General features: G+C 44.2%; 1 pseudogene; it reads right to left on the reverse strand.

The window, feature by feature from the left end:
* Positions 1-13,361, reverse strand: part of LOC103642487 (osmotin-like protein) — a 42,662-nt pseudogene extending 29,301 nt beyond the window's left edge.
* Between the last annotated feature and the right edge of the window lie 8,236 nt (positions 13,362-21,597).

Raw genomic sequence — 21,597 nt, forward strand, 5'->3', positions numbered from 1 at the left:
GGTTCGAAGGCTGCCCCTCGGAGGGGTTCAACAGCCGCCTCAGAGCGCTCGGGCTCCGCGCCCACTACTGGTTAGAGGTTCGAAGGCCGGTCCCTCGGAAGGGTTCAACGGCCACCTCAGGCCACTCGGGCTCCGCGCCCACTACTGATCAGGGGTTCGTAGGCTGGCCCTCGAAAGGGTTCGACAGCCACCTCAGACGCAGAGCGAGGGATGACCCTGGGTACGTTCGATACATAACCAAGGCTCGGGCTACGCTCCCGAGGTACCCTAGGACATTTCCGAGACCAACGGGAACAATTTTTGTAACGGAATCCCATCAGAGGGAGGCATCGAGCCCTCGGACCCCGTCAAAAGGGAACCGGGTCCGGCAAATCACCCGCAGGTACTTTTGGAGCGCGCCTCCGGGCCACTAGCCGACCCCTAACAAATGGGGCACGGGCGTCCACTCGGATTACCCGTTAGCAGCTCACTGGAGACACCATGTTCGGCGCCCTCCAAGGGCAACATGGCGCTTCCCCCCCTCCTCCTTGTGGAAAGGCGACGCAGGGGCGTATGTAAAAAAGTCGAGTCTGTCCTTGACCGCCCTCTCGCTCTGTGCGGAGGCTCGGGGGCTGCTCTCGCAAACCCGGCTCCGGCCAAACCGTTGATAGCGTCAACATACCAGCCCGAGAACTTGGGACCCGACCGTGCACCCGGGCTACGACCAGCTCGCATGAGGGAACAACCAGACCGGCCGAAGCATCGCGAAACGCATTAAGACCTCGAAGGAGTCAAACCATTCCTCCGAGGCCTCGGGGGCTACACCCGGCGGGTGCGCTCGCGCGCACCCACCGGAACAAAACGCAACCGAGAAAGGCCGGTCCCCTTGCAAAAAAGTGCGACAAAAGCCTCCAAGCGAGTATTAACACTCCCTTTGAGGCTCGGGGGCTACTGTCGAGGACCATAATTAGGGGTACCCCCAAGACTCCTAATCTCAGCTGGTAACCCCCATCAGCACAAAGCTGCAAAGGCCTGATGGGTGCGATTAAGTCGAGGCTCGGTCCACTCAAGGACACGATCTTGCCTCGCTCGAGCCCAGCCTCGGGCAAGGGCAGCTGACCCCAGAGGATCTACGTCTCGCCCGAGGGCCCCCTCAAGCAGCGGACACACCTTCGGCTCGCCCGAGGCCCGGTCTTCGCCAAGAAGCAACCCTGGCCAAATCGCCACGACGACCGACCGTATCGCAGGAGCATTTAATGCAAAGATGGCCTGACACCTTATCCTGACGCGCGCCCTTCAATCGATAGAGCCGAAGTGACCGCAGTCACTTCGCCACTCCACTGACCGGCCTGACAAGAGGACAGCGCCGCCTGCGCCGCTCCGACTGCTGTGCCACTCGACACAGTGAGGCTGACAGCAGCCAAGTCCGGCCTCGGGTGCCATAGGAAGCTCCGCCTCGCCCGATCCTAGGGCTCGGACTTGGCCTCGGCCCCGGAAGACGACGAACTCCGCCTCGCCCAACCCCAGGGCTCGGACTTGGCCTCGACCCCGGAAGACGACGAACTCCGCCTCGCCCGACCCCAGGGCTCGGCCTCGGCCCCGGAAGACGACGAACTCCGCCTCGCCCGACCCCAGGGCTCGGACTCGGCCTCGGCCCCGAAAGACGACGAACTCTGCCTCGCCCGACCCCAGGGCTTGGCCTCAGCCTTGGCCTCAGCCGACGGTCTCCGCCTCGCCCGACCCAGGGGCTCGGACTCGACCTCGACCTTAGAAGACAGACTCGACCTCGACCTTGGAGGAGCCTCCGCCTCGCCCAACCTAAGGCTCGGACCGACCATGCCACAGGAGGGGCCATCATTACCCTACCCCTAGCTAGCTCTGGCTACGGGGGACAAGACCAGTGTCCTATCTGGCTCGCCCCGGTAAAACAAGTAATGATGGCGCCCCGTGTGCTCCATGACGACGGCAGCTCTCAGTCCCCTTACGGAAGCAAGGAGACGTCAGCAAGGACTCGACAGCCCCGACAGCTGTCCTTCCGCAAGGCTCCAGCGCTCCTCCGACGGCCACGACATTACACGAACAGGGTGCCAAAACCTCTCCGGCTGCCACGACGGCATGTACTTAGGGCACTAGCTCCTCTCTGCTAGACACGTTAGCACGCTGCTACATCTCCCATTGTACACCTGGACCCTCTCCTTACGCCTATAAAAGGAAGGTCCAGGGCCCTCTTACAGAGGGTTGGCCGCGCGGGGGAATGGGACGACGCGCATAAGCCTTCTCGCTCTCCCCCACACGGACGCTTGTAACCCCCTACTGCAAGCGCACCCGACCTGGGCGCGGGACAAACACGAAGGCCGCGGGTTTCCCCTTTTACGCCTGTCTCCCTCCGGCTTCTCCCCCTTCGCGCTCCGTCTCGCGCCGACCCATCTGGGCTGGGGCACGCGGCGACAATTTACTCGTCGGTCCAGGGACCCCTCGGGGTCGAAACGCCGACAAATTTATATTCAAGATATGAGGTTTGACCTTTAATAAAAGTTGTAGAACCTGTGTTACACAACAAATATTATATTTAAACCAAGTATTGATTCAATCTCTAAGTATCTCAAACAGTGTCCTCAAGACATAATAAACATCTGATTTCAGAATTCGAATTTTTCTAAGTCTGGAATCAGTGTCGTTTGGGTTGACGTCTCGCGTTTCCAAATTTTTGTTGAACAACTCAAGATTCCCCAAATATAAAAGTTGTTAATAACTAATAGAGGCACAACATACTAAAAGATGGCATTCATCTGACCCATTTTGACAAGGTTTGACATCCATTCTTTAGGGAAATTAACCCTCTGACAGTAGCAAATTTGGACTTAATTATCTCTTAATCTAGTTGGTAAATGGCAGAGAACCCTTAATCAAACTTGTAGTGTATTGTGTGGGAAATATCTTTGCTATAGTGACCCATGTCCGAATCCAAGCAGAAGACACCAAAAAATGCCGCCCAAAGTCGCTACTGTAGCATCCACCACCTGTTCGATGGATTGCTGCAAAGGAGGACGTGTGGCCACTATGCGCAGAGCTTGCATCCGCCATGGCTGCCACTTGTCCACGTTCTTGGCTGCTTCCTCGCCTATAAATGAATGCCCTTGGCCTCCCCAACACTCTCTCCTCTCCTTCCCTTCCCCCACAAGCCACTCCTCCTCCTATCTATTCCAAATGAAGGAGCAGCAGGGAGCAGGCGCCCCTTCCATGGCCGTCGGCCTCCACCAGCAGGCACGCCGCGACGGTCAGTCTTCCACGACAGGACACCGTAGAGCTTCTCAGCTTCTGCCACAGACGCCCAGCCTCTCCCTGTGCTCGCCGGCAAGCCCTGTGCTCGCCCCTTCCTGGACGCGGGCTGCAGACCGCTAGCCCCCTGCCGCTCCCCTGGGCTTGGCTGTTGTTCACGTGAGGTTGAAGAAGCCCCCCTGAGTCTATGACGAGTGGGCCCAAGGCCATAGGTATGGATGCACAAAGTTGCAGATTTTTGTGTTGTGTTCAAAAATTCATATCTCGAGTTTTAGAGCTCCTAAAATCGTGAAATTTGTTTTGTTGGCTTCCTTATTAAATTATTTGACTAGTGGATCTATATGTTGGTATGTTTTAGTGGAAAAGTTTTCGGCAGAAATTCGTATTTAAAAAAACTGGTTTAGAAAATAAATGAACTTGCTTCTCTCCATAGTTTTATTTATAAAACTCCAAAAATGACGAAACTTGTTTTGTTAGTTAGATGTTGTCATACTCCATCTAAGAAAAATATAAAACTTATATGTTGTTCACTGTTTTCTTGGTGTGTTAATTAAAACAAGTTAAATAGAGAAAAGAAGATTGATTTACTTGTTATTTTTGGATCTGTAGCTCTAGTGCTCCAAATGAATTAAAAATTTTACAGTAGACCCTCTGTGTGATGCTTGGTGACTGGTAAAAAGTTCATCAATAGTGGTGCATGTGTAGCTGAGTTAGTGATTTAACTTGTTTGAGACATATTAAGTAGTTTTAAATGGTTTATAAATAAGATATAGATGTAAAAATGGAAAATGGTCTTCCACTGTCGTTTCACGATATTATAGTAGCCTAAGAAAACTTAATATGGTCATGCATTCACAGAAAATAATTAGTTTTAGATTTCACTTGCTCTCACATGCTTTATTGCATTAGTAATTTGTTATTTTTGTAGTAAATACAATATAAAACCTGAGAATGTGAAATTTATACATTAGTCATAATTTGTTATTACCTATACCTCATAAAAATTTCAGCCCCAAATTAGATAGTTTCATTTGGTGCTAAAATGACACACATTTTATAATTATAAGAACAATTAGTGAAAAATTAGAAGTAAACAAAAGCGTGCATGTTTTTTTGAAATGCTTAAGTATCTCAATATAAATTGAAACTTGATAACTAAGTCATAATGATTTAAACTTGAGAAATTGGTGGTAGTGTCTCTCCATGATTTTAATTGATGATTGAGTTGAGTGCTATTGTGCTAGTAAACTGAAATTCCTGCACGTACAGTTTTTGTTGTGCTTAATCTAGTAAATTAAAGTGTGTTTTATGTACATATGTTCTATATAAAAGTTGTAATTAACTTGTGTATCTAGCTCTTCCAAAAATTTAATGAGCTATGGATTAATGGTTTAGAAGTTATACTTTTCACAAATTCAGTATGTGAATCTGTCCAATTTCTGAACAGATTTCAGAGATTGCAATGGTTGCTTAAGTTAATGTTGCAATCAGTTATTTGTGGTCACAAGAAAGTCGTAGATAACTTTATTAACTTGCTTGTGTTAAAATTTTACAGTCATAAGTCTGATCGTTTAGAAGTTATGCTTTTCACAAGTTTAGTAACTGAATCTGTCCAATTCCTGTACAGATTTCAGAGATCACATTGTTTGCTTAAGTTAAGTTTAGAATCAGTCCTTGTTAATTATAAAAAAGTTGTAGATAATTTTATTATATTACTTGTGTTAAATTTTCATGACAATAAACCTGATAGTTTGAGAGTTATAAATTTTATAAGAGGATTGCTGTATTCTGTCTACTGTCAGAACAGATTTCTCAAACTGTATTGTTTGATTTAGTTAAATACAGAATCACTTCTTGGTGATTATAAAAGTTATGTAGTAAGTTTTCTAAGCTTTCCAAAAAGTCTTGGATCACCCTTTTTGGTGGTCTAAAGATTAAGTTAAGGCGTTTGAAGTGTGTAGTCTGAATCTGTCCAAATCTGGACAACAAAGCCTTCCTAGTGTATTTTTAACCTTGATACAGTTTAAATCAACCTGAGTTGTTTATAAATGATTTGTAGACAATTTAATTATATTTCCATAAAGTCTAAGTTCAAATGAATTGGAGGTCTGAGTCTCTAGTTATGAATTTTTGTAGTCACAACCCTGAATCTGTCTAAATATGAACAGAGTTACCGTTTGTCACTATTTAACCTTGTTAAGTGTCTAATCACCTTTAGATGACAATACCACAGTTGTAGAGTGTTTGTTATGCTTTCCAAAAAGTATTTGATCACTATTTTTAGATAAATATCTTGTGAGTTATGACTGATACAAGTAACTGATGTGCTACTGTCTTAGTCATGTTGATTGTGATTGATTACTCTACTCTGTTGTGTTTGTCTTGAGTGTCTGCTTGCTTGTTTTGGTGTTAAGTGCATATGAGTAACAATGATAGTAACTAATATAATTAGGTTATATGTAAGTAACTAGTGCACGTTCCTAAGTAGTAAATTAAATTGTTGAAGTCTAGTAAGTAATCATCTTCAATCAACGTCAATTTAGCAAGTGTCACTATATGGACGAGAAACAAAATTAATGAGATGTTACCATTTCCAATAATTGTGCTGCTAATCTGAGTATTACTAAATAACCAACCTCAATAGATTAGTATAATAAGCAGTGTGATTAATCTATCACTTTCTTGTGTGCCCTTGGATGTATGCTTGCATTAGAGTATTGCGAACAATTGTAAAACCAGATTAAATAACTATTCCTTGTTAACTAAGTCAGTCTATGTGTAAGTCATCGTAAATTATGTGTACTTAACTAGTTTAATCATAAGTAGCCAATGAACGATTAAAGTGAACATGGTAAATGCTTGTACATGTGATGATGTGTTTGCGTTGGTTAATTATAGGTAGTAATCGTCATATTTCCAGTAATGTTGACTTGTTATGCCCGTTGATGTGTAGATAGATAGCGCTAGTGTGTGTGGTTGTTCACGATGTCTCTCTATTTAGTGTTTAGTTCGCTACCGTCTATTTTTGCATTGTCTTATGATATTTTTCACCATATTCATACATGTGCATCCTGCATCTCATTTAGGACCGAGAGATGATCATCGTGCAAGTGATGTGGTGCCAACAACAAGGTGCAGTTGGTGGACGACATGAAGAATGATGGACATAACCAGTGGGTGCTCGCCAAGCGAATACCTCCCCCCACCAAACACTATCTAAGTGTTAAATTAAAGGCAAGCCCCGGTTTTATGCATAACCGTTTATATATATACTATTTTACTACACTTAATGCTTGTAGGTTTGTATTGTGCACTTAAGTGTAGGAGTTGACTGAAACCTTAGTTGCATGAACTCAGGATTCCTTTTGAGATGGATACTAGTATGCTAGATCGAGTAGCTGTTTTACTAATTAGGGATCTCGGTAGAAGTCGAGTGATTTTTCTAGCACTCGCGCGAGGTCAGGAATTGATTGTATCCATTTTATATTGGAATAATGATGGTCTGTTGACAACGGTCCATGGGGACGCGTTGTCTACAAGACGAAAATTGGAATAAGGATTAAGGTGTGGTACCGTGTGTCAAGCCTTTGAACGTATTAAGCACATGCCGAGAAATATGGTAAATCGGTAAGCCTAGTACCTGAGTGAACCTACCCGCAGATTGCCCTCCTCACGCGACCTGAGACGTGGTCTCCCATTCCGGTTATGGTGGGTACAAGTGCGGTCACTGCACGACGGCAGTCGGGGTCAGTGAGGCATTGTACGCCAAGGCGGTGAGCCCCTTTCTGTTGCCAAGGAATCAACGGGGACGGTTGATGTGTGTGGGGACAGAGTGCCTCACCACGTCGTGTGTTTAGGTTTACCTTGCAAGGTTTAAAAACTCGATTCGAATCGTCTGCTTCTCGCAGCTAATGAGACTGCTTGATCTATGCTGCTACATTGAGTAATAAGTGGAAATGAGGTGACTGGCAAAAGATGTTGTTTGATAAAAATGTTTGATACCATGTATGATTAGCTAGGTACACATCTAGTTAAAAAGGATCATACTAAAACTTGAAAAGCTAAAACATGATTTTAGACTCAGCTAGTGCTTTTGGCAAACCAAACCCCTCAACCAAACTAGGGATGGCAATGGGTATGGGTATGGGTATATAACCGCGGATAATTATCGATTGGATATGGGTATGATGGAATTTGGTATCCGCGGGTACGGTTATGGATATAATAAGGTATCCACGGATAAGTTTTTCGCGGGTATGGATATCCAGTATCTATACCTGTTACCCAATGGATATCTGACATGTGGGCCATCCGGATTTAATATATTATCCTAAACTCTATTTTTTCAATTTTTATCTATGACATGTTGATTGGTGCTGAAATTATCATTTGATGATAATTGAATGATAATTGTTTTTGAAATGTGATAAAATTGTTGTTTGATGTTTAATGCTAACATTGTAGTGGGCGGGCGGGTAACGGGTATCCGCCGGATAACGGATACCCGGCGGGTACGGGTATGGGTACAGATCCATATCCACGAACGTTTATGGGTACGTGTATGTGTTGAGTTTTGTCTCGCGGGTATGGATTCACGAACTATATATCCGCGTACTACCCACCCGATTGCCATCCCTAAGCCAAACAGCTGCATGTCTAGAGGTAGAGGAGTAGACTCCTCACACCGGGTAAGTCTAGCTGAATATTAGTATACTCAGCCTTGCTTGTGGCACAATTTTTGCAGGTACTCCTTAGGATGATTGGTTGTTGGTGTGACTTGGCCTCCATCCCTGCCACCGGGATAGACGGTCGAGTGGGTTACTGCTTCCGCAGGAGAGGACCAGGAGGAGTAGCGTGGCCAGGCTTCGCCATGTTACTCGGTTTTCTCCTTTAGTTATTTCCGCTGCATTAAAATTTATGGTTATTATTTCTGAAACTCCGATAATGTAATCAGTAATGATACTTATTAAATTTATGGTATTATGTTTTATTGTATTTCTCTGTGCCTCACCTTCGTGTGAGCTAGTGGTATTCGATCCTGGTAAGTGGCTTTATCGGACTAGATCTGAGGGGCTGACGGTTTATTCCTGTTTAAGTGTGTTGCTGCCCTTAAGGGTGTGACTTGGGCACTTAAGCTGGAATAATTCGGGCGGTTCCGCCACAAGCTGCCCGATGGATCCTGGGGTGGAGGATATGAAGAGGATTGACCCAGATCCCCCTGGTGGGGAGGCGGGGCATACTGCTCACGATCATCAAATTATTCTTCCTCTTCTTCTACATCTTCAACTGTCATGAAGGGCACCCCATAGGCCTGCTGGTGCCATTCATTGATTTCTGGTGGAGGAGGATGAAGAGGCACATCAGGCGAGTGGGGAGCAAATGACATGCCCATGGAAGAGGCTTGACGACGAAGGTTGTCGTCAGTCTCCCGCTGACGCCTCGCCAGCTCATTGTGGCGGAACTGCTCGAATTATTCCAACTTAAGTGCCCAAGCCCCGCCTTAGAGGCTAGACCACACTTAAGGGCTTGTTCGTTTTGGAGCGGATTGAGGGGGATTGGAGGGGATTAAATCCCCTCCTATACAAATTTGTATAGGAGGGGATTTAATCCCCTCCAATCCCCTCAATCCACTCCAAAACGAACAAGCCCTAAATGGGAATAACCCGTCAATCCCTCGGATCTAGTCCGACACGGCCACTGACAGGATCAAGTACCACAATCTCACTCGAAGGTGAGTCACAGAGCAAATACAATAAAGCATAAAACCATACATGTCAGAATATTAAATTATTACATCACCATCATCATCATCGGAGTTTTTGCAAAAGTAACCATCATTGTTCGAAGTGCAGCGGAATAAAACTAACGGTAATTAAACAGAGAGATGGGGAAGCCTGTCCCCTCACTCCTCATGCTCCTCCTCAGCTGAGGCAGGGTCCCACTCAACAGTCCAACCCGGTGGCAAGGTGGACGGCCAAGTTATCCCAGCAACCATCTCCTCCAGAGAACCTGTAAAAAATTATGCCACAAGCAAGGCTGAGTATACTAATACTCAGCTAGACTTACCCGGTGTGAGGAGTCTACTCCTCTACCTCTAGACATGCAGCTGTTTGGCTGTGGGGTTTGGTTGCCAAAAGCACTAGCTGAGTTTCTAAATCAAGATTTTAACTTAGTCAAAGTTAAGTGTGACTCTCTTAAGGCTAAAAGTGGACTATCTACTCATACATGGTAGCAAGCATTATTAACAATCAACATCTTATCTCATCTCATCATACCTTCACTTATTACTCAATGCAGTACAATGGATCAAGCAGTCTCATTAGCTGCGAGAAGCAGACGATTCGAATCGAGTTTTTATCCTTGCAAGGTAAACCTAAACACACGACATGCAGGGGCACTCCGTCCCCACACATATCAACCGTCCCCATCGATTCCCTGGCAACAGAAAGGGGCTCACCGCCTTGGCGTACAATGCCTCACTGACCCCGACTGGCCGTCGTGCAGTGACCGCACTTGTACCCACCATAACCGGAATGGGAGACCTCGTCTCAGGTCGCGTGAGGAGGGCAATCTGCGGGCAGGTTCACTCAGGTACTAGGCTTACCGATTTACCATATTTCTCGGTATGTGTTTAGTACGTTCAAACGCTTGACACAGGTATCCGCACGTTAATCCTTATTCCATTTTCCCATCTCGTAAACAACCAATCCCCATGGATTGTTGTCCACCAACTGATATCATGACAGCGTGAAAGTGGGTACAATCAATTTCCTGATCTCGCGCGAGTGCTAGAAAAATCACTCGTCTTCTACCGAGATCCTAATTAAGTAAAGCAACTACTCGACCTGTCATACTAGTATTCATCTCAAAAGGATTCCTGAGATCATGCAACTAGGGTTTCAAACAATTCCTATACCTAAGTGCACAATCAATCCTACAATCATTAAGTGAAGTAAAATAGCATAAATAATAGGTTATGCATAAAACCGGGGCTTGCCTTCCAAAGCAGTGGCAGGCAGGTCCTCTGGTGCAGGCTCGGGTGCTGGATCTGGGGCTACCTCCTGAGCAGCTCCTTGCTCCGACACGAGGATGTACTCTCCGTCAGCAAGATTACAGTCTATCGAAATGCAATGAACATGTATGTCATGATTATGCAAGATTTAAGAACATTAAACTAAAGAAACTAAGTCAAGAATTAACTTAGTGGTTTCCTGGTTCTGTGGGGCTTCTAGTGGTATACATAGATATAGACTTATTACCTTTTAAGCTCAGGTTTTCTTTTAGAATAACATAGTGGATTGGTATTGTCTTGATACATTTTAGTGGACAGATTACAAGGGTTTTAGGATAACATTAATTCACATTATTCATTTTCCTTTCCTTAATTTCTATTTAGGGTTTCTAGGGTAGGTTTGAACTACGACAGTGTTTTAATAATTTCCAAAAATTCTGCAAAAATTACAGTGGGTTGTCACTTGCTATTCTAGCTTGTTTTAAGAATATGAGGCTTAAAGTATAAAAGCTAGGCTTTAAACAAAAATGACAAGAGTTATGCAAAATGGGCCATTTTACACTACACCTCTTAGTTAGGGATAGGTTCTGCCCTAAAGGTTATTTTTATTGGCATCCCATAGTAATAATAGGTCTCTGTGCTAAAAATCACAGAAAACTAAGGGGTGGTTATTTAGTTATGATTTTCTTAAGTTTAAGGTCAAAAAGGCTCTTTCTACTACATTATTATTTGAAAAATGTCAAACAGCAGATTTCATATTTTTCCTAAGTTCTCTCTAATAAAACAATAGTTATCCCAAGGGTGGGGGTGCTTTTACCTTGGGGTTATTTTTGTAGAGTTTTCCTAAGTTTTACTTGTTTTATTAAAACAAAAGGGATCCTACTCATTTTACACTAAAACAGGGTATGATATATTTTTCCAGTGAACTATATTGAATAAGTAACCTAACAAAAATAGAGGTACTCTCTGGTTCATTAATTTAATTACATTTTCTATTTTTCTTATCCTTAAGCATATTATAGAATAAGGGGTAAAACTAATTTAAATGGAGTAGACATAGAGGTTTAACATTTTTACTTGGTCTAGTAGGTAGATATAAGCTTCTCAAAATTTTTCTAACCCTGGTCAAACAATATTCCTATTTTTCCTCCTAATATTGAGTTTTGAGTAGTTTTCTTATTTAATTCAAAACTTCAGAAAGAAATACAGAAGCCATGGGTTCTATTATTTTTATCTAATAGTTCATGAATTCCAGAATCTAGCAAAATTGGTTTGAACATTTTTGGATGAATATTCTTCAAGTTATGCATTTATTTAGCTATCTGTTATAACAAAAAGAAAAGAAATTCGAAAATGGAAAAGAAAACAGGTTTACGCTGAGGCCCCTGGGGTTTTTCCTTTTCTTTTCTCACAGAACATCCCTTGGTCCACTATTGGCTTGGGTCACTGACATTGCGCAAAGCCCCCTGGACTTAACTGAAATCCAACCCGCGCTCCCTGGCCGGCCTAAACAGTACCCGCGGCATAGTTTACGGCGGTGGGGCTTACCGGCGGCAGTAGAGCTCCGGCGGGGTGGTCAGTGACGTCCGGGAGGTCGCGACGGTCACGTCGGTGTGCGGGTCGGTGTCGGAGGTGGTCGGAGCTACCCTGGCCACGAGCACAGGCGGCGGGGGTCGTCGGCGGCTCCTGCTCCGGCCAAACCACGGCGGTATAGTTCAATTAGGGTGCACGAGGAGCTTCACGGGATGACACAGAGGCCATGCGCGCAAGGAATTGGAAAACGGTGCAGGGGCTTACCCGGTCCACGTGCGCCGGCGGGTTCTTGAACTCCAGTGAGCACGATTGGGCTATTCCGGTGACGCGGGTCCCCGGGTCAAGCTTGAGCAAGTCTCACGGCTTCACCAGGAAGCTAACTGAGGGCTTGGATCGAACAGAGGAGGACGGGAGAGGGGCTGGCCGCGGTGGTTGCCCTCGGGCGGCACTAGCGGGTCGCGGGGAGGTCGCCGGAGCTAATGGCTGGCTCGGGCAAGTCCGGCGAGGTACGGAGGAGGTAACGGGGAAGGCAGCCAAGTACTGGGGCGGGCTTTATAGCCGTAGCGCGGGCGTGATCACGGGCGGCCGCGGGCGCGCGGGGGTTCGCGCACGGGCGTGCTCTGAGCGCGCCCCCGGATGTCAGCTCGCGTCGAACACGTGGAAGCTTGCTTCTGCCATGGTTCAACGGCCGATTAGAGTGCCATAGCGTGCGTATCTTGGCAAAGTCACTGTGTACGGTCGCTTCTCTGCTCCAAATCCTATCTTTTTGCTGTGAGTTCCAAGTCGAGATATGGTCGGGGTAGGGAGATAGAGAGGGGAGAAGTTTGCTGTGTCAGCCAAGCCCGAGCCGAGACAAAAGGGGTGTCAAGTCGTGTCTAGCGCCCTAGGGTAGGTGTCATCTCTTTCCAGGGTGTTCTAGGGTTAATTTGGCGCCATTTTGTCAATTGGGTCGAAAGGTTTTGAAAAGGGGATTAGGGTGAACATGTGGAGTCTTTGTGCAAGGGTTAGTTTTTGTACTTAGGCAAAAACTGAATTCCCCCTTGTGCTAAATCTTAGGTGAACTGTTTAGGGCTTTTCTGAAAACTTTTTGGGGGTACTTCCTTACTATTAATTGTAGGTTATTAAGTATATTACAACTTTTATATTTGGCCCAAACCATGATCATAAGGTTTACATGCTCTTTTGATCATGGCTTCAATTAGGGTTCCCATTGCCTATGGGGGTTTTGATTTAGGGTTTTGGGAGATCCCCACTTAGATGTGCATGACAAGCTAGGGCATGACATCCAAGGTGGGTTACACTTGCTTAGGACCTAGAATTCCAAGTTTGGTATACTTTGCCCAATTCAATCTTCATGTGATAATGGGTAAAAAAAAGGGTAACCCTGGGGTGGTCACCCTGAGTAACACCTGGGGTGTTACACTCATGCACATGGAAAAGAAGGCTGCAATACCATGGGCCAGTCGAGCTCCCATCCCACGACCACGACCTCGACCACGACCACGTGGTGTGGGAGATCCACGACCAGGAGAGGGATGCGAGGGGCTGGCAGCAGCATGTCCACGAGAGCTGGAGGGGGCTTTCCTCAGACGCCCTGCTGGATTGTTTGGATCAATCCAGAAGGGGGTGTAAGAGAGATGTCTTATTCCTTTCTCAAAGCAAAACTGAGTCACCACTTCAATCATCTTCATGATGAAGGGGGCGTGAAGACATCCCTTGAGAGGGAAGCAGGCAGCATGAATGATTTCTTGCCAAATCATATCAAATACATTGATACTTTCAGAACTATTTGGCTTCATAAATGAGAGCAAGACTTTTCTCTCTCCCAAGATATTCATTTGATTACCCTCTCTGGGGATGAGAGTCATTCTGCAGAGAGAATTTATGTATCTGTAGAACTTGTGCAGATTGGTAGACTCCCAATATTTATCAGTCTCAGAGATATGAAGATCCCTGGCTTCATCCTTGGTGGGAGGACGAAAGTCATGAATCTTAATTTTGTCGCCTGAAATATCTCCATCAGAAAATCCCAGGATGTGAGCAAACCTCTGGTAGCTCACCTTATACCAGCTGCCTTCAATATAGAAATTGAGATAAGGAAAGTTGTAAGGACTTTCCTCATCAGCCAGCTTGATCCAAAGGGTAGAATAGAATTGAGCAATCACTTGATCATTACAATCGTATTGAAATGTCATTATGTTCTTCATCCTCTTCCTCTCACAGGCCCTCAATGCCTATGTCATCTCTAGATCACCAATTGCTTCACATCCTTCCGAGTTAATATACCGCTGATGCAGGATTGGCTGGTGCTTCTTGGGAAGAATCACGGAATTATAAAAATCAACATGTTGAAGGGTCCAGAACCGATTACCATCGATCCTAACATCACGAACACGTAATGTAGGATTTTGGAAGCGGATGTCCTGGAGAAGGGCAGACCCTCCGTTGGCAGTGAAATCAGTGACTGGCTCATTTGTAGATCGACAGGCCTCTGCCCGGTGAAGAACCAACCCCCGGATAATGGGTGTGTTGGCAGAAGGGAGATCAACTTCATCATCTTTGCCTCCGTCATCATCACTGGTTGTCTCCCAGGCTTGTGGATTGGCCACGGGTCGAGACTGACCGGAGGGATTCCGGGCCGTTCGACCGCGAGCCCATGAGACCCTGAGGCCTCACCACCTTGCATCACATTGCCAGATCCGCGCCCGCGCTTGGATCTGGACCGTGGAGGAGTTTCTTCATGAATCTCTTGAGCGTCGTCATCGGAGTCGGACTCAACTACAGACGGATTTCTACGACGCACCATCCTTAAGATAAAAAGGAGGAACATATGGTGAGACAGGTAATCGATGTTCAAGGATTTTAACGAACATGTTTGAGTAAAGACTCGTATGATATTGAGCATTCACTTCAACCGTTCATGTGAGCGGTTTAACTACAACGAACAATATCAAACTACTTAATTCAAACAATGTTCGAGACAAATGAAAACAGTTTAAGTGTGCCAAGCACCTAAATTACACAGTATCTTTGAAAAGTACACAAGATAATCAAGAACGGTGTTGGGTCGAGTCAAAAAAATGGGAAAAAGACAATACCTCGATATGATGATTCAACCACAAAAATCCCAACGAAGAGGAAGGAGTTGATGGAGGAGGCTAAGGGGAACAACTCTCCAACAAACTCCATAAGGATTTGATGGCTCGAGAGGGATTTGTCGTGTGGTGTGTTGAGAGAGAGAGAGAAAAAGTGAAGGCGACGTCGGCTGTAACAAATGAAATGGTAAAGAGAGAAAGAGGGAAGGGGCGGAGAGAAAAGAGGAGGCGGCGGCTGGTCAAGCTGACCAAAACCGATTCAACCGGTTCTGAAACCGGTTCAACCGGTTCTGAAACCGGTTCAACCGGTTCTGAAACCGGTTCAACCGGTTTTGCTGCAGTGTGAACAGTAAAACGCGCAGAAAACAACGTTGACTGCGCAGAAAACCTGCCACACTGACAGCACAGTCTGCAAGATTGACGGCGCAGACTGTGGAGCTGACAGACAACGCGGACACCGACGCGACGAAAATCGGTTCAACCGGTTTTTATACCGGTTCAACCGGTTCTTACCAGAGAAAATCTGGTTGAGTGGCCTACTCAGCCGGTTTACTCAACCAGTTTTTAGATATAGCCCGGTAAGGCCTAAAATACAATCAATATTTATGACATGAGTAATTTTGGCAATAAAAAATAGGATTTCACATGTCATTTTGTGCATAAAACAATTTTATATCAATCAATAATGATTCAAATTTTAGTTCTTAAGACACGTTTCGAGAATCCAAGATATTTAGTTCACTTCTAAGAAAACAAAACCTAGTCTCATCAAGGGGTTTGGTGAAGATATCGGCTAGTTGATTTTCAGTGCTCACATGAAATAATTTGATATCTCCTTTGGCTTCATGGTCTCTCAAGAAATGATGTCTAATATCAATATGTTTGGTTCTAGAGTGTTGCACAGGATTGTTTGCATGTTTAATGGCACTCTCATTGTCACACAATAGTGGAATTTTTTAAACTCACAACCAAAGTCTCTAAGGGTTTGCTTCATCCATAGCAACTGTGCACAACATGCACCAGCTGCTATGTACTCAGCTTCTACATTGGAAAGTGAAACACAATTTTGTTTCTTGGAACTCCATGACACTAAGGACCGCCCAAGAAATTGGCAAGTCCCAGTAGTGCTTTTTCGATCTACTTTGCAACCGGCATAGTCTGAGTCAGGGTAGCCAAGTAAATCGAAAAGGGAGCCTTTAGGACACCATAATCCTAGGTTTTGGGTGTGGACTAAGTATATTAAGATTCTCTTAACGACAACAAGATGACAATCTTTAGGATTAGCTTGAAAACATGCACACATGCAAACACTTAACATGATATCAGGTCTAGATGCACATAAGTAAAGCAGTGAACCTATCATTGATCTATATAATTTTTGGTCTACCGGTTTACCTTCTTCATTAAGGTCGAGATGTCCATTTGATGACATTGGTGTCTTGGCGTGCTTTGCCTTTTCCATGCCAAACTTCTTTAGCATGTCTTGTGTATACTTGGTTTGACATAGAAAGGTGCCTTCCTTCAGTTGTTTGACTTGAAATCCCAAGAAGTATTTGAGCTCGCCCATCATAGACATCTCAAACCTGTTCATCATCACCTTGCTAAATTCTTCACAAAATTTTTCGTTAGTACAACCAAATATAATGTCATCGACATATATTTGGCACACAAATAACTCATTATCAACTTTGCAAGTGAATAATGTAGAGTCAGCTTTTCCTATTGTAAATCCAGTCTTAATTAAAAAATATTGAAGACAATCATACCAAGCTCTAGGGGCTTGTTTAAGCCTGTAGAGCGCTTTGTGAAGTAGATAGACATGGTTGGGCTTTCTTGGATCTTCAAAGCCCGGTGGTTGCTCCACATAGACCCTCTCTTGTAGTGGTCCATTTAGAAATGCGCTCTTGACGTCCATTTGGTACAACTTGAAATCATGGTTAGTAGCATAGGCAATTAATATTCTAATTGACTCTAACCTTGCTACCGGTGCATATGTTTCACCAAAATCAAGTCCCTCCACTTGAGTGTAGCCTTGGGCAACCAACCGTGCTTTGTTTCTTGTAACAACGCCATGTTCATCTTGTTTGTTCCTAAAGACCCATTTTGTCCCAATCACATTTTGCTTGGGTCTTTGGACTAAGGACCAGACTTCATTCCGGGTGAAGTTGTTCAACTCCTCTTGCATGGCAATTATCCAATCTGGATCACCCAACGCTTCTTCAACCTTAAGTGGCTCAAGAGAGGAGACAAACGAGTAAAATACACAAAAATTTGCTAAACGAGATCGAGTTGTTATCCCTCTCCTGATGCTACCCAGGATGTTGTCCACAGGATGATCTCTTTGGATGGTATGGTGGACTCGAGGATGGGGCACTGATGGTTGTCTTTGAATTTGCTCCTCCTCATCATCCACTTGATCAAGAGGCACTTCAACATCAACACTTTCATGTTCACCTTCCACCACGGTTGGCATCCTGTGGGGTTGATGACCTTCTTCAAGACTTGGATGACTTGAGGTTGATGGGTTTGCTTGGGTGGAGGATTTATCACCCACCACCTTTGTGCCCACATCAAAAACCTCATTAGTCATCCACAAGGTTCCTTCCTCATCATCCTTTTCTTGAGGTCTTACTTCACCTATTGCAAGCTTCTTTATGGCCTCACAAGGTGGTTCTTCATTTCCTGCAATGTCATTAGAAACATGCCCTTGTGAGCCATTAGACTCATCAAATGTCACGTCTATCGCTATTTCAACAAGACCGGTGGTATTGTTGAAAACACGATATCCATGCGCATTTGATGCATAACCAAGCAAGAAGCCCTCGTCCACTCTAGGAGCAAACTTCGAGCTCTTGACTTTCTTGTTAAGAATAAAGCATTTACAACCAAATACTCTAAAGTAATCAACTCTAGGTTTGTTACCAGTGAGAAGCTCGTAGGCAGTCTTCTTGTAAATCTTGTGAAGATAAAGGCGGTTGATTGCATGACAGGCGGTGTTGACCGCCTCTGCCCAAAAATTGTCAGGGGTCTTGTACTCATCCAACATGGTTCTAGCGGCTTCAATTAGTGTTCGGTTCTTCCTTTCCACAACACCATTTTGTTGTGGAGTGTAGGGGACCGAGAACTCATGTTTGATTCCTTCTTCGCCTAAGAATTCTTCAACACCTGTATTCTTGAACTCTGTCCCATTGTCACTTCTCACTTTCTTGATTTTAAGCTCAAACTCATTTTGAGCTCTTCTCATGAATTTGTTCAAGGTCTCTTGGGTTTCACCTTTGTCACTCAAAAAGAAAACCCAGGTGAAGCGAGAAAAATCATCTACAATAACTAAACCATACTTACTACCACCAATACTAATGTAGGCCACAGGTCCGAAGAGGTCCATATGCAGAAGCTCCAAAGGCCTCTTTGTTGTGACCACATTCTTTGATTGATGTGGGACTCCATGTTGCTTTCTTGCTTAGCATGCGCCACAAACCCTATCTTTCTCAAACACAACATTTGTTAGTCCAATGATGTGACTATCCTTTTGAAGTTTGGCCAAATTCCTCATGCCGACATGAGCTAGCCGGCGATGCCATAGCCAACCCTTGTCAGATTTTGCCACTAAACAAGTCTCAGGCGTCACCTTACTTGTTGTGAAATCAACAAGATAAAGTTTGCCCTTCAAGCGACCCGTAAAGGCAACTGAGGAATCCTCCCTTCTAAGGATCTTCACATCGACATCAGAAAATAGACAATTATATCCCATTCCACAAAGTTGTGAAACAGGCATCAAATTGTAGCTTAAAGAATCTACTAATAAAACATTTGAAAGTGATTGTTGGTCAGAGATAGGAATTTTACCAATACCAATCACTTTACTCTTGCCACTATCTCCAAACATAATTTCTTGTGCTTCTTGAGTTAGTTGCAAGGAGTGAAACATGTCTTTCTCCCCGGTCATGTGATTTGTACATCCACTGTCAAGCACCCAGCTTGACCCACCAGAGGAGTAGACCTGCAAAACAAATTTAGGCTATGCTTTTAGGTACCCAAATTGAATTGGGTCCTACAGTGTTAGTTATAGCCTTGGGTACCCACACACTTCTTTTCATGACTTTTCTTTTAGTGTAGGCACCCACATATTTCACAACCAATTTCCCTGAATCCCAAGTCAACATATAATCACAAAGATAAGAATGAGAAATGGGAGCAATAAATTTTTCTCCACTTGTGGATCCCGCTTCCTTCATCTTATTCTTTGTGGAACTCAAGTTTACCTTTACTTGAGTTGACTTGTCATTTGAGGAGTGAATCCTCCCCAAGGCATCATATAGGATGGTTCCCTCTATGTACTTGGGGGATCTCCACCCCTTATGCACTATGCTAGGGTTTTCCTTACATGAGTTGAACCCAAGCCCCCTTTTTCCATTGTTGGGCTTCAAGGACTTGTATTTGGGTTCAACTTTCTTTAACCCATCATTGCTAGTGCATCTCTTCAATATTTCTTTGACCTTAACCTATGGGCTTTTCTTCCTTAGATGGTTAGTCAAACAACAAGAAGCATGATATTTTACACAATGTTTACAAACGGTATATTTGAGGAGCTAGACTTGGATTCAATCAATAAAGATGAAGCATTGAGGTTCTTGCAATTTTCAAGTTGCACCTGAAGTTCTTGATTTTGGAATGTCAAGCTTAACATGCTTGATTCAAGTGCATCCTTTTCATTTGCAATATTAACTATAAAGGTTTTCATATTTGTCATTTCTTTCTCCTTATCCTCTATAGTTATCTTGACTAAAGAGACTTTCTTAGTCAAGGCTTCTAACATTTCATCTTTATTGAGTAGCAATTCTTAAAGCTCTAGGCTTCTCTCCTTTTCAAGGATGAGCAAGTCTTCTTGAGCGTCAAAAGTTGCTTTTCTTTTATCTAGCTTCTCCATTAATTTAGTGATAACATTATATCCATTTAAACCAAATTCTTTAATCATTTTGTTTTTCATGGCAAGTTGTTCATTATCATCATTTTCAAAATCTTCACTAAATAAAGTTACCTTATCTCCTTTTGCCATGAGGCAAGTTGGAGTGTAGGAGTCGTCATGGAGGTTGGTGAAGAGTTGCGAGCTTGAAGTAGATTGGATGGCGATGTTTGCCACCACTTCCTCTTCTTTGGAGCTAGAACTTTCTTCATCGGAGTTCCATTCTTCACCAATGTGGGTTTGACCATATTTCTTCTTGAAATATCCCTTGTTCTTGCCCCCTTTTTGAACTTGTCCTTTTTGTATTCCTTCTTTGCTTCTTGTTCCTTTTTGTTAGAACAATCCGCTATGAAATGACCGGTTTGGCCACATTCATAGCATGCCCTCTTCTTTCCTTTCCTTTGAAACTTATCATTTTTCCTCACAAACTTCTTGAAGGTTTTGATGAACATAGCTGTGTCTTCATCACTTGAACTATCTTCATCACTTGATGTTTCGACCACTTTCTTTGCCTTGTGGTCTTTGTTCTTCTGGGGGGTGTCTTGTTCATTTGAGATCAAGGCATGAGAGTCTCTTGTCTTGATTGGGGCTTCTTCAGATTCATGTTGTTGAATTTTTGCAAATAGTTGGTGAGGCGTCATTTCCTCATAGTCATCACGTCCCTTATCATCCTTGCTAGACTCTTGTCCTTTGCTTTGTATGCTCTCATGAATAGTCTAGTGACCTTGGAGTCACTCCAATCTTCACTTCCAAGCACTCTTATTTTGTTTACCAACACCATTAACCGATCAAAGAGTGATTGAAGTGACTCACCCTTAGTCCAATCATATCTAGCAAGCTCACTCTCCAAAGCTTCAATTCTATGTCTCTTAGCTTTGGGGTCTCCTTCATGTGACATTTTAAGAATGTTCCAAATGTCACGAGCATCCTCTCTTCCTTGGACTTTCCAGTATTCTTCCGGACAAAGACTTCCTTTTATTATGCTCACCACTTGAGCATTGCGGTGAACTTCTTGCATCATTTTCAGAGTCATCTCTTCTCCTTGGGCGGGCTTATACATACCTATATTAACAATCTCCCAAAGACTAGGATGTACACCGATTAAATGCGACTTCATCTTATCGGCCCACTCATCATAGTTCAACTCACTAAGAGTTGGTAACTTTCCAAGTGGGGCGGAAAAGAAGTTGGGGATAAAATTTCTAGAATAAACAAATTGAACTTTGTCGAACTCGTTACCTTTACTTTTGGTAGATGATCCTTCGATGTTGAGACTTACCTTGCTCATCACCCTAGACACCAAAAGTTCCACTAGGTCGTCATTGTATTCAATTTTTCCCTTTCCTTTGTCTTCTTCGGCCTTTCTTCTTGATTCTTCTTCTTCTTCCCTTTTCTTAGCATCTTCCTCTTTCATTTTGAGGAACATCTTCTCGGCAATCTTCATGGCGAGGTCGAGGACCTTGGGGTCTATTTCCTCACCGGAAGATGTGATGGGGATTTCCTCAAGGAGAGGATCCACATGGTCCCTTTGAGTAGACATGATCGTTTCCTCACGCGGTTAAGCGTAAAACGAGGTACGAAGCTCTGATACCAATTGAAAGTAGGCTAGAGGGGGGTGAATAGGATACACCTGAAATTTTCCACTAAAAACTTCGAAATAGTGTCAAATTCAAGTTGCACTGGTGCAAACCGGTTCAGTTGATTTTGTTTACAACTGAACAAGTTTGAACCTGCTC

The sequence above is a fragment of the Zea mays genome, chromosome 10 (assembly GCF_902167145.1).
Source record: "Zea mays cultivar B73 chromosome 10, Zm-B73-REFERENCE-NAM-5.0, whole genome shotgun sequence".
Taxonomy (NCBI): domain Eukaryota; kingdom Viridiplantae; phylum Streptophyta; class Magnoliopsida; order Poales; family Poaceae; genus Zea; species Zea mays.